The sequence below is a fragment of the Erinaceus europaeus genome, chromosome X (assembly GCF_950295315.1).
Source record: "Erinaceus europaeus chromosome X, mEriEur2.1, whole genome shotgun sequence".
Lineage (NCBI taxonomy): Eukaryota > Metazoa > Chordata > Mammalia > Eulipotyphla > Erinaceidae > Erinaceus > Erinaceus europaeus.
Genome location: NC_080185.1, coordinates 25,485,554 through 25,498,882, shown reverse-complemented (window position 1 = coordinate 25,498,882; position 13,329 = coordinate 25,485,554).

The following is a 13,329-nucleotide window of genomic DNA, read 5'->3' as shown; positions in this document are numbered from 1 at the left end:
TGGCCCACTGCTGGACAGATACCCACTCATACATGTCTGTTAGATGAATTTGTCAACCCTGGTACAGGAAACAAATAAAAAAAAACTTGTCACAAAATAGAAACTGAAATTGAAGGAAATACTGAAATTTTTAATAGTAAGTATAATAAAATTCACAACACTGTTTTAGGCTTCAGTGTTTTATTTACACTTGCAATCAGAATGTGTTACAGTTTTTTCTGAAGTTAGTGGAAATGAACGCATCATCTATATGTTAAAATACCATTTGCAAAAAAAAAAAAAACAAATTCATAGTATTTCAGGGCACACACATTTTGTTTAAGTTGGTACTGCTGATAAACAGACTTGGAAAAATCAAAGAAAGATAAAAACCTGGCTATAGGAAAACCAAAATGAGGCAAGGAGATGGACCTTATTTTCACTGAGGAAGGGGTCCATAGGGTCAGTAGATGAATGAGAAAGTGTTCTAAGTCATTGTTTGTCAGAGAAATGCAAAGGAAGACAAGAATGAGAGACCAATTTACACTTATGAGAATGTCTTACATTAGAAAAGACAGTAACAACAAAATGTTGGAGAGAATGCATGGGAGTGGGCTGTGCTGATGGGTATTCCTGCACTGCTGGTAGAAATGTAAATTGGTCCTGTCTTGTGGAAAACTGTCTGGAGATGTCTCAGAACACTAGAAATGGACCTACCCTATGACCCAGAAATTTCTCTTCTGGGGATTTACCCAAAGGGTCCAAAAGTGTCTGTTATAAGAAACATGTGTATATCTAAGTTCAAAGCAGCACAATTCATAATAGTCAAAGCTTAGAAGCAACTCAAGTGTCCTATGGTACATCAGTGGTTATTGTGGTATATAGACACAGTGGGATACTAGTCAGCTGTTAAAAATGAAGTCATCTCCTTTGCTTCATCCAGGGTAAAGCTTGAAAGCATCCTGTGGAACTCTCTCATCCATAGCAACTAAAAATAAGTCTTGGGGGCAGGCAGTGACACACCAAGCTGAGAGCACATATTGCCATGCTCATGGACCCAGGTTCAAGTCCCCACTCCCCACCTGCAGGGAGGATGTTTTATAAACAATGAAGCAGGTCTGTAAGTATCTGTCTTTCTCTTTTCCTCTCTATATCTTCCTTCCCTATCAATGTCTCTATGTCCTATGCAGTAAGATAGAAAGAAAAAGGGAAAAATGACCACTGGGAGCGGTGGAATAGTAATGCTGGCATAAAGTCCCAGTGACAACCCTGGTGGTAAGCTATAAATAAATAAATATATATATATATATTTTTTTGTGCCTACCCTCTTTCCCTTTAGAGCTTCTGAAAACACTCCTACTTAAGAAGAGCAGGAGATATATCCTTTATTAATTAGTTGACTAGAAAGTTTGTTGTCAGAGGAACCAATCAAGTGCTTAGAAGATTGGAACTTTTGGTCCCATCCCTTCTGACTTACAAGAAGGAGAAAAGTGGTGTGGACTGAATACAGTGATCAGCGGTAAATGATTCAATCACTTACTACTTATAGCCAATCAGTTGGAAGCACAGGTGGCCATGTGAGCTTGTGATTGGCATTGGAAGCATGGAGGGGCAAAGGCTTTTAGGACTGAACCCTTAACCTGTGGAATCTTACACTGTCCCTGGGTAGTGAGTGTTGGAATTGAGTCAAATTATAGGGCACATTGGAAATTATAATCTGATTCCAAGTAGAAGGTGAAGAAGATTAATTACCAGTGCTAAGAAGTGCACAGCTGGGGACCCAAACATATTCAGAGACAGGGCCCCTACCTTACACTCCTCTGCCAGTAATAATAGGGCTTGTTTCCAGGTGACAGTATCCTCATTCATTCATTCATTTGACTTAAGCAGTAACAAGACAAAACACTGCCAGTGGGTACCATATTTGCTTGAAAGGACCTATGTGACTTGATAGGACCTATGTGACTTAAAACGAGTTCTGGACTGCCATTTAGAGCTGTAGAGACCACAGACTCCAAGTAAACTCCAAAGAATCATTGAGAGAAACTGAGGAATATAACACAGTACTCTTGTAGCATCATGGAAACTTATCTAACTATAAGTTGTCCCAGCTGCCATTAAGACTCTACTGTTCAGAGTCTACTGTTCAGACTTTACTGTTCAACTTTTTTTGTTTGTTTTTCTCATCCTTCTTATCAAATATAAAAGGTTTAGATTATTTAATTTGTGTTTGTGTTCAAGTACTCTTGTTACTACAGTTCATATCTATTACCAAATGGCCTGTATTTCTCTGAAAGACAACTACTGCATGGTTTCACCTACATGTGCAACATAAAGAACTGAAATACATGAACATATATCAAAAATGCCAAACAGCTGCTAAGAATTTGTGAGGACTATGGTGATTATCTCTGGGAGCTATTGGGGAAAACTGTGAAGGTGAGTGCAGAGCATAACTTGTAATCTTATGATATTGTAAATAATTGCTAATAAAGTAAGTAAATAAGAAAATTGACTTACAACTACATTCCCTAGTAATTTTAAAAGTATATAGACTCTAGGAAAGGAGGGGAAGAGAGGGTGTGGAGAAAGTCTTGGGGTCCTGGTGCATAATGACAGGAAAGGACCTGAATTAAGGGTGAGAAAGTTCTGCAGACACTTATCACAGGGAGATGAGAAATTGTACTCATGTGTCAATGACAGTACCATAAAACATTAATCCTCTAGTAAAAATATTGGGGGGAGTGATGATTTATAAGACAGTTGTCACATGGGTGCAATTTCTCATCTTTCCTCTACAGGCATCTTGTAGACCAATCCCACCACCAATGTAAGTTATCCTTCACCATCATTCACTGAATCCTCAAGACCTTCTCCAAAGTCCCCTACCCCCTTTCATGACCTTACTGTCACTGATATCTATCATGTAAAGATGTATTCTTGGGACAACAAAAATCCTGTAAATAAACATCTCCTCAATAAAGTGATATTGCAATTGAAAAAAATAAAATACTGAAATTTTCTCTCCCTCAACTTAAGCTAATTACATTCCTCTCCCCTTAAAGCAACCACAATACTTGTGAGTCATTAAGGAGTGCATACCTTAACAATTTGACAAATTGCACTCCCTACCTGTCGGGGTTTCTGGCGGGGTGATCTCCAGGAGAAAGGTAATGGACTGGTTCTTTCTCACTCGCACAAGGGACAACACAAATTAAAGACACCGGGGAGACCTGCAGCGTGCTCAGATCTCAGAACTCAGGTCTTGTTTATTAGCAGGTGTGCAAAGTTTAAGTAGAAAACCAAAGAACATTATTCAAATATGTCAGAAATTACAGGTTTCTTAAAGGTCAGCTTGCCCCTATGGTAGGGGGCTGGTATGACAAGAATTGATGCAGATACCTAAAGGTCAAGATAATTAGTCTCCTTATACAGGCATTTAATTACCCAAAGGTGTTTGAGGGGAGAATAGGGGTTGAACCAGTTAAGGCAAGATAGAAGATAAGCAAGGTTTGATGCAAATTGAGGACATCAAAGGGCAGTGTTAGGAGTGTGTGATAAGCTGTGTTATCCTCTGTGAACTTTGAGTAAGTGAATCTTAAAGTAGGTGGCCATGTGGCCTGCAGTTAATTTAGGAAAGTATTGGAGTTTCTGTGGGCTTGAGAGACTAACAAGGCAAGCTTAGTCTGGGAGACTTTTTCCCTCTTGGCTCACCTCTATGACAATAGAGACTTACAAGTGGGGTGTCTATCCAGACTTCCATCCAAGGATGGGAGAGCTCCCCTATGCTCTACCAAGCTATCACATAGTCCCACACCTAGATAGTTTCACTATGCTAAGTAGTATTCCATTGTGTGTATAACAAAAACTTTCTTAGCCACTCATATGTTCTTGAACACCTAAATTACTTCCAGGTTTTGGCTAATACAAAGTGTGCTGTTATGAACATACATATATAGGTTTTTTTTTCAGTGAATATGTTTGATTCCTTAGAATATATCCCCAGGAGTGGAATTTTCAGGTCACAGAATAGGTCCATTTCTAGTATTCTGAGTGTTCTTCAGACTGCTCTACACAGGGTTTGGACCAATTTACATTCCCACCAGTAGTAAAGGAGAGTCCCATTGCCCCCACAACCTCTCCAACATTTTTTGTTACTATACTTTCTGATGTATGACCTTCTCACAGCAGTGAAATGGTATCTCATTATTGTTTATTAGCATCCCTGTGATAATCAGTGACTAGGATCTTTATTTCACATGTCTGTTGGCCATTTGGATCTCTTCTTTGGTGACTATTCTGTTCATATCCTATCCCCATTTTTGGACGGGGTCATTTTTGTTGTTGCTGCTGAATTTGGTAAGCTCTTTGTATATATTGGTAACTATAATTTGATCATATATATATATATATAATATTTTGGTTATATATTTAGTTATATAGTTTGGTTCCAAGTTCAATCCCAGTAGCACCATGAGCCAGAGATGAGCAGTGCTCTGATAGAGGAAGGAAGGAAGGAAGGAAGGAAGGGAGGGAAGGGAGGAAAGGAAGAAAGAAACAGTTTGCCTGCCTTTTCTCTTTTCAAGTTGACTTCTGATATAAAATTGGTTTTAATTTTGTATTAAAATTGGCATAGGTTCCTCCCATCATCTACTGAAAGAGCTACAGCAACATATTAACAGCAACACAGTAATAGAGGGCTTAAATTCCCATTCTTTCAACTTGACAGATTATGCAAGCAGGTAATATATAAAGAAACGAGGAAGCTAAATTAAGAGATAAAAAAAACTAGAGGGAGTCAGGCGGTAGCACAATGGGTTAAGTGCACGTGGCACAAAGCACAAGGACCAGCGTGTGGATCCTGGTTTGAGCCCCTGGCTCCTCACCTGCAGGGAAGTCACTTCACAGGTGGTGAAACAGGTCTGCAGGTGTCTATCTTTCTCTCCCTTTCTCTGTCCTCCCCTCCTCTCTCCATTTCTCTCTGTCCTATCCAATAATGACGACATCAATAACAACAACAATAATAACTACAACAATAAAACAACAAGGGCAACAAAAGGGAAAATAAATAGTTTTAAAAAAAAAACTAGAAGTATTGGACATTTTCAGAAATAAAACAAATGAAGTATTGCACATTTTCAGAGCCATTCACCCCAAGAAACTGGAATACACATTCTATTCAAGTCCATATGGGTCATTATCAATGATAGACTGCTGGGGCTCATGTGGAGTGACTCCAGCCAGGAAGGTAAGCTTACCGATTCTCTCTCTCCGGCTCTAAGGGGCTCAGAGATCAGAAAGGAGACACCAGGGAGTATTTTGATAAGAACATTCGATTTATTCAGGGGTGGGCTTGGGTATATACAGAGAAAGTTAAACAAAGAACAGTTTTCAAATACGTCAGAAATTACAGGTTTCTTAAAGGTCAGCTTGCCCCTGTGGTAGGGGGCTGGTATGACAAGAATTGATGCAGATACATAAAGGTCAAGATAATTAGTCTCCTGATGTAGGCATTTAATTACCCAAAGGCATTTGAGAGACGAATAGGGTTAAACCAGTTAAGGTGAGATAGAGAGAAGATAAACAAGGCTTGATGTAAATTAAGGACATCAAAGAACACTGTTAGGAGTGTGTGTCAAGGTGTGTTCTCCTTTGTGATCAAAAGGTGAGGTGAACTTTGAGTAAGTGGACCTTAAAGCAGGCAGCCATGTGGCCTGCTGCTAGCAGGAAGAAACTGTGAGATCTCTGTGGGCTTGAGAGTCTAACAAGAGCGAGCTGAGTCTAGGAGACTTTTCCTTCTTGGCTCATCTCTATGGAGAGAGGCTAACAAGCGGGGTGTCTGTCCAGACCTCTATTCAAGGATGGGAGAGCTCCTCTAAGCTCTACCAAGCTTCACATAGTCCCACAATAGACCATATGTTAGGCCACATAGACAGTGTCAGCAAATTGAAGAGCACTGAAATCATCCCAAGCATCTTCTCAAGTCACAGTGGAATTAAATTAACACTTAACAACCAAGAAAAATAAGTAGAAGTCCCAAAATACAGAAACTCAACAGTACACTACTTAACAACTACTGGATCAAAGAGGAAATTAAGGAAGAAATCAAAATGTTTCAAGAGTTCAGTGAAAATTAAAACATGAGCTATCAGAATATTTGAGACACAGTTAATGCAGTACTAAGAGGGAAATCCATAGCCACAAAAGCACACATTTAGAAAGAAGAAAAAGCTCAAATAAACAACCTTGTTGCATACCTTAAAGACTGAGAAAAAGAAGAACAAAAGAACATGACAGCAACCAGAAGGACTGAAATAACTGAAGTTAGGGCAGAAATAAATAACATTGAGCATAAGAAAGCCATACAAAAGATCAATGAAGCTCAATGTTGGCATTAATGATTTATGGAGCAACATTAAAACATATACTTCCTAGGTGCTTCAGGAGAAAAAAGGAGAGGGAAGAACATATACAGGATGAAAACTTCCCTCATCTTAATAAAGGGGAAGATATACATACTCTGATAAAACAAAGAGTGTCACACAAAATAACCCAAATACACAAACACCAAGACATACAATAATTAAAATGGCATAAAACTAAGGACAAGGAAAAGATAGTGAGGGCAATAAGAGAAAAACAAAGAATCACCTGTAGGGAAAACCCCATAAAATTATCAGCAAGTTTTTCTTCTCTTTTTTATTTAATTATTTATTTTCTTTTCTTTTCTTTTCTTTTTTACCAGAGCACTGTTCAGCTCTGGTTGATGGTAGTATGGGGGATTGAACCCGGGATCATAGAGCTTCAGGCATGACAGTCTCTTTGCATAACCATTATGCTATCTACCTCTGCCCTCAGCAAAATTTTCTACAGAAACTGTAAAAACAAACAAACAAAGAAACAAACAAAAAACCACTATGGTTGGGCATTAATTGAATGCCCTATAAGAGAGGGCTCCAACCAAGGATACGCTACCCTACTACACTGGCATCTAGATTGTATGGAAGATAAAGAATTTCATTAGTAAGCAAAAACTGAAAAACACCAACACTAAATATGTCTTCTAAGAAGCTCTAAAGAGGCCCATGTAAAAACAAACAAACCAAGAGGGAATATAAACTACAAAAAGACTCAACACCCACAAAAATAATGATAAATGCTCTTAAGTTAATAATTTTACTTAGTGTGAATGAGCTGAATTCACCCATCACAAGTCACAGAGTAATAGAGTGGGTTGGGAAACAACCCACCCATATGCTGCTTTCAGGAAACCCATTTAACTTGGTAGGACAAGTGAAAGATTAGAAAATATTAATATAAGCTGACCACAAAAGAAAACAGAGTTAGCCATACCTATACACAATACAATAGACTTTAACATAGGTCAACCCCTCCCACAGAATGTGAGAAGATCTTCAAACGCCATATATCAGACAAGAATCTAATAACCAAAGTATATAAAGAGCTCACCAAACTCAGCAACAAGAAAACAAATTATCTCATCCAAAAATGGGGAGAGGATATGAACAGAATATTCTCTATAGAAGAGACCCAAAAGGCTGAGATAGATATGAAACAAAAAATGTTCCAAGTCATTTATTGTCAGAGAAATGCAAATAAAGACAACAATGAGACACCACTTCACTCCCCTGAGACTGTCATACACCAGAAAAGGTAGCAGCAACAAATGTTGGAAAGGTTGTGAGGACAAAGAAAACATCCTGCATTGCTGGTGGGAATGTAAATTGGTCCAACGTCTGTGGAGTCTGAAGAACTCTCAGAAGGCTAGAAGTGAACCTATCCTATGATCCTACAATTCCTCTCCTGGGAACCAAACACAACCATCCAAAAAATTTGTATATACCTATGTTCATAGCAGCAGAATTTGTAGTAGCTAAAACCTGGAAACAACCTAGGTGTCCAACAACAGATGAGTGGTTGAGCAAGTTGTGGTATATATACACAATGGAATACTTCTCAGCTATTAAAAATGGTGATTTAACCATTTTCAGCAGCCCATCTGTGATGGAGCTTGAAGAAGTCATATTAAGTGAAATAACTCAGAAACAGAAAGATGAGTATGGGATGATATCACTTGCAGCAGATGTTAAAAAACAAGATCAGAAGAGAAAACACTAAGCAGAACTTATACTGGAGTTGCTGTATTGCACCAAAATAAGACTCTGGGGTAGGGGGGAGGGAGAGTTCAGGTCCTGGATCAGAATGGCAGAGGACCTAGAGGGGGTTGCATTGTTGTATGGAGAACTGAGAAATGTTATGCATGTGCAAACTATTATATTTACTGTCAATTGTAAACCTTTAATCCCCAATAAAGAAATTTTAAAAAAATAAAGGAAGAATATACCTAAAATAGACTTCCTAGCTTCTTCCAACATAAAGACATACAATTTCATCTGTTATATTCTGACGTTTAGGTTCCTGATTAATAAGCAACTTGTTCTGATTTATATATTAACGCTTTTTTAGCCACCAAGTTGCAGATGTTACCATGATGCAAACATGACATCCCTGAGCAGACAACCTCAACAATGTGTTCTATAACCCCACCTCTCCAGAGCCCTATTCCAGATGGAAAAGATAAAACAGGCTGGGGGTATGGATTGAGCTGGTCAATGCCCATGTCCAGTGGAGAAGCAATTGCAGAAGCCAGACCGCCTACCTTTTGCACCCCATAAAAATCTTTGGTCCATACTCCCCGGAAGGATAAAGACTAGGGATCCTTCCAATGGGAAAGAGGTTATATGGAACTCTGGTGATGGGAAATATATGGAACTGTACCCCTCTTATTGCACAATCTTATCAATCATTATTAAGTTACTAATGACATATAGTTATAGATATAGATATATACATATCTATGCTTACACTTTTGCCCTGGTAGAGAATGATTAGTGTATTCTACCTTGCTACAACATTTTTCAAATTATCTTTTTGTTGTTGTTTCCAAATAAGCTCATTTTGTATATTTGCAAATGGTGACTGCTTTTTTTTTTTTTCCTGCTTGAGGTCAACACAGTCAAGTTAGAATAACCCAAGACAGTAGCTGGTCTAGATGACAAATAGGACCAAATTCTTCGTATCTTTAGGAAGAGCTTTCTGCCAAGGATCATCTGGATGCTGAAAATAAAAGAGAACACAGCATGCCCCAAGATCATTGGGAATATTGACTTTGGAAAACGGAAACTTGGCAGAGTAGGCAGTGACCCATTGGGTGGAGCACATATGTCGTAATGAGGAAGGACCCAGGTAGGGGATCTCTCTCTATATATATATATATATTTCTCTGTCTCTCTGTCTCTCTCTCTCTCTTTCCCTCTCTCTCCTCAATTTCTTTCCTTCTCCATCAAAGAAAGAAAGGAAGGAAGGAGGGAAGAAAGAAAGAAAGAAAGAGAACCTAAAACGGGGCCAGGTGGTGGTGCACCTGGTTACAGTGTGTGAGGACCCAGGTTTGAGCCTCTGGTCCCCACCTGCAGATGGAAAGCTTTTTGAGTGGTTAAGTAGGTGTTTCTCTTGCTCTCTATCACCCCCTTTGCTCTCGATTTCTGGCTGTCTATGTCCAATAAATGAAGAAAAAAGAAGGAAAGAAAGAAAGAAAGGAAGGAAGGAAGGAAGGAAGGAAGGAAGGAAGGAAGAAAGAAAGAAAGAAAGAAAGAAAGAAAGAAAGAAAGAAAGGGAGGGAGAAAAGGAGGAAGGAAGGGAGGGAGGGAAATGAACCTTAGTTGAACACATAGACGCTAACACAACTGCTCTTAAAAAATTTTTTTTTATTTATAAGAAGGACTAAGCCATAGGATAAGAGGGGTACAACTCCATACAAGTCCCACCACCAGAACTCTGTATCCCATCCCCTCCCCTGACAGTTTTCCTGTTCTTTAACCCTCTGGGAGTTTGGACCCAAGGTCATTGTGGGTTGCAGAAGGTGGAAGGTCTGGCTTCTGTCATTGCTTCCCCGCTCAACATGGGTATTGGCAGGTCGATCCATATTCCCAGCCTGTCTCTTTCCCTAGTGGGGAAGGGCTGTGGGGAAGCGGAGCTCCAGGATACATTGGTGGGGTTGTCTGTCCAGGGAAGTCTGGTTGGCATCATGCTAGCATCTGGTACCTGGTGGTTGAAAAGAGAGTTAACATACAAAGCCAAACAAATTGTTGACCAAACAACCTCTCTTATATACTAAAAATGATGGATTAGTAGGAGAAAGAAGGTGTTTTTAAAGTCACTTAATTTATTTGTTTTAAAGGTGGGAATATGTGCCTAAGAGGGGAAGATGCTTGCTCAAAGTCATACAACCAGAAGAAAGGGGTGGGGTGGGGGCAGAAGTTGAAACTAGAAGCTAAGTGTTTTGACTCTCAGATAAGCACTCTTTCTCTTTGTGGTTTCCTCTTTACCTTCAAGTCAAGTTGAAAAGAATTCCTTTCCTCATTTGCCCAAATAAAAAACAAATGTTATGATGGTGTGCCTTCCTCCACCCTGTTCCAGGAGTGTTTTCTGGTTGAAGAGCCTGCTCTCTGTCCATAGCAAAGGGATCGATCTGGCCCTGGGTTTCAAATTATAGAGAGAGGAGGCCAGTGAAGTAACTCAGAGCTAAACTGCCTGCCTTGCATATATGCAAGACTCTGAGTTTGATCTCCAGCACCACATGAGAGCAAAGAGAATTCCACAGATGGCGAAGTAGCACTTCTCCTCATTAAAAAAAAGAAGAAGAAAAATGTAAAAGTTAGGCCAGAGAGGTGACTCAGTGACAATTCACACACTTGAGGTCCTGTGTCTGCTCTCTGGAACCACATTAAAACAAGTCTGGAAAGAAAGCAAGATAGGAAAAAATGTGTATACATTTAAATCTTCAGTAGCAGAGTCAGGAAGAGGTGGGAATGCCTTTGGGTCATCCCTCAGGCCTTCTGGAATGTTTTTCCTCTTGTTTCCCTATGCCCCTTTCCCCTCTCCCAAAGCTCCATTCTTTTTTTTTTTTATTGTCTTTTTTATTGGATAGAGAGAGCTAGAAATCAAGAGGGAAGGGGGTGTTAGAGAGGAAGAGAGATGGACAGATACCTGCAGCCCTGCTTCACCACTTGTAAAGCTTTCCCCCTGCAGGTGGGGGCTGGGGGCTTGAACCTGGGTCCTTGTGCACTGTAATATGTGCGCTTACCCAGGTGCGCCACCACCAGGCCCCAAAGGAGGCTCCTCCCACAAAGGAGCCAGGCCAATCTCTTCATAGGGTTTAAGCTTCGGGAACCCTGAACCCTGGGCTCCAGCCAGCTCTAGGGATACACATTTAAAGTGATTCCCTAAATGCTAGGGAGAGAAAAAAAAGTTTGCTCCCTGACTAGTAGTCAGGACATAGTCTCAATGTGTCCTTCAGGTTTCCTCCTTTTGTTGGGCTGGGAAAACCTATGTGAACTTTCGCAATTTAAACACCCATTGGAACCGCCTCGTTTTGCTGTTCCGTTTTTGCCGCGGGCTATCACTTAACACACAATTTAATCACATTGCTGAGCACTACAATTATTTTTGCATCTCCCAGAGGCTCCTGAGAGACAACTGTAAATAATGGCTTACTCTCTTCACCAGACAAGAAAGCAATTAATTCACACAACTGCCTGGAGCCGAGGCCTGGGAACTCCACAGTGGGTTCCACAGTGATGCACTTAGGAGGCTGGCAGAGAGAATGGAAAACTCCCTGTGGAAAGCGCAGCCATGGGTATTGTCAAGGCATGTGCTTCTTCAGGCTGTCTCCTCATTTTCATTTGTCCTTGTATGCATTGAGCTGTGGCTCTGAAAATATCTTTTCTCAAAGTCTCTCCCTCTCCCTCTCCCTCTCCCTCTCCCTCTCCCTCTCCCTCTCCCTCTCCCTCTCCCTCTCCCTCTCCCTCTCCCTCTCTCCCTCTCCCTCTCCCTCTCCCTCTCCCTATTTCCCTCTCAGCAGGAGCTTATTTCCAGGACAGTTCTCATCTTCAAGGCCCAACCGATTTAAAGTGATTCTGGGAGGCATACGAGCTGGCAGTTTACAAAACAGATTTTTAAAAGCATGATCTTGGGTGACTTTTCTAAACACATTAATGTTCAACTTGACATTTGTTTAGGAGTCACTCGGCCTCCATTAAAAACCATCTTGTCTGTTGGCTCTTTGGTTCCGGGGCTGCGAAAGGGGGATTAGGAGAGTCTTCCCTGAGTTTGGATTCTCTGTAACTGCGTTTAAACTGTAGAGCTCTCATTGGAGGAGGTTAACCACAAACAGGTGAGGCTTTGAGAGTTTCCCTGCTTGTCTGAATCCTGCTCTAAGGCAAGGCAGACTGTTTGGATTTCATTAAAACACAGCCTCAGCCTAAACTATCATTGTGTACATTTGAAGGGAGTAGGCAGAGAGAATGGGTGACTACGGCTGCCAAAATGCCGGAGAGGTGCATTCTGGGAGATGGGAGCGGGGAGAGTCCAGGATGGATGGCTGCCAGCTGGGCAACAATTTGAAATTCCCTCTCCAGAGGATGGCGATTAGAGGGTTGCTTGGGAATGGTCTCTAGACTACTACCAAGACTAGGGTCCACACTTCTAGGAGCGCTTCCACAGTATTTAGGCAATTTTGTGAACTCATCTCTCTCAACTCCACCCTCCTCTTCAAAAAGATCATTTTTGTGGGTAGGATAGCTTGACCAATATCATCTTTTAAATGTTGAACAAGGCTTTTGGTTCTCTCTCTCTCTCCTTCTCCATCTCTCTCTCTCTCTCTCTCTCCTTCTCTCTCTCTCTCGGAAATGTTATTTTACAAGATTGTTTTCTCAGGGATTCTATTACACATCTCCCCCAAATATGTGCTAGCCCACTTCACAGCAGCTCTTGGGTATATAAGCAACTTAAATATCAGCAGGTTATAAGCAACTTAGTCTTTTGATGGTTACAGGAAAGAAAGTTGTCCCCATCTGCAGGGTAAGAGCTTCCTGAGTGGTGAAGCAGGGCTGCAGGTGTCTCTCTCCCTCTCTATCTCCTCCTCCCCTCTCATTTTCTCTCTGTCTCTATTTAATAATAAATAAATACATAAATAAATAAAAGTAAAAAGAGTATCTCTACCTTCCTACCATTTAAAAAAAGAAAAGAATGAAAAAGAAAGAAAGTCGTGCACAACTAAGAAAGTCAACAGTCTACTATGATGTCACAGAGACAGGTCTAATGTGTGAAGAAATTGAAATGTTAGGATTCATATTATTTTCTAATGGTGGTAAGCAGCATATCTTTTTTAAATGTTTATTTATTTGTTACAGGATAGAGACAGGAGAAATTGAGAGGGGAGGAAGAGATAGAGAGTTAATGAGACAGAGAGATCCCTGCAGCCATGCTTCA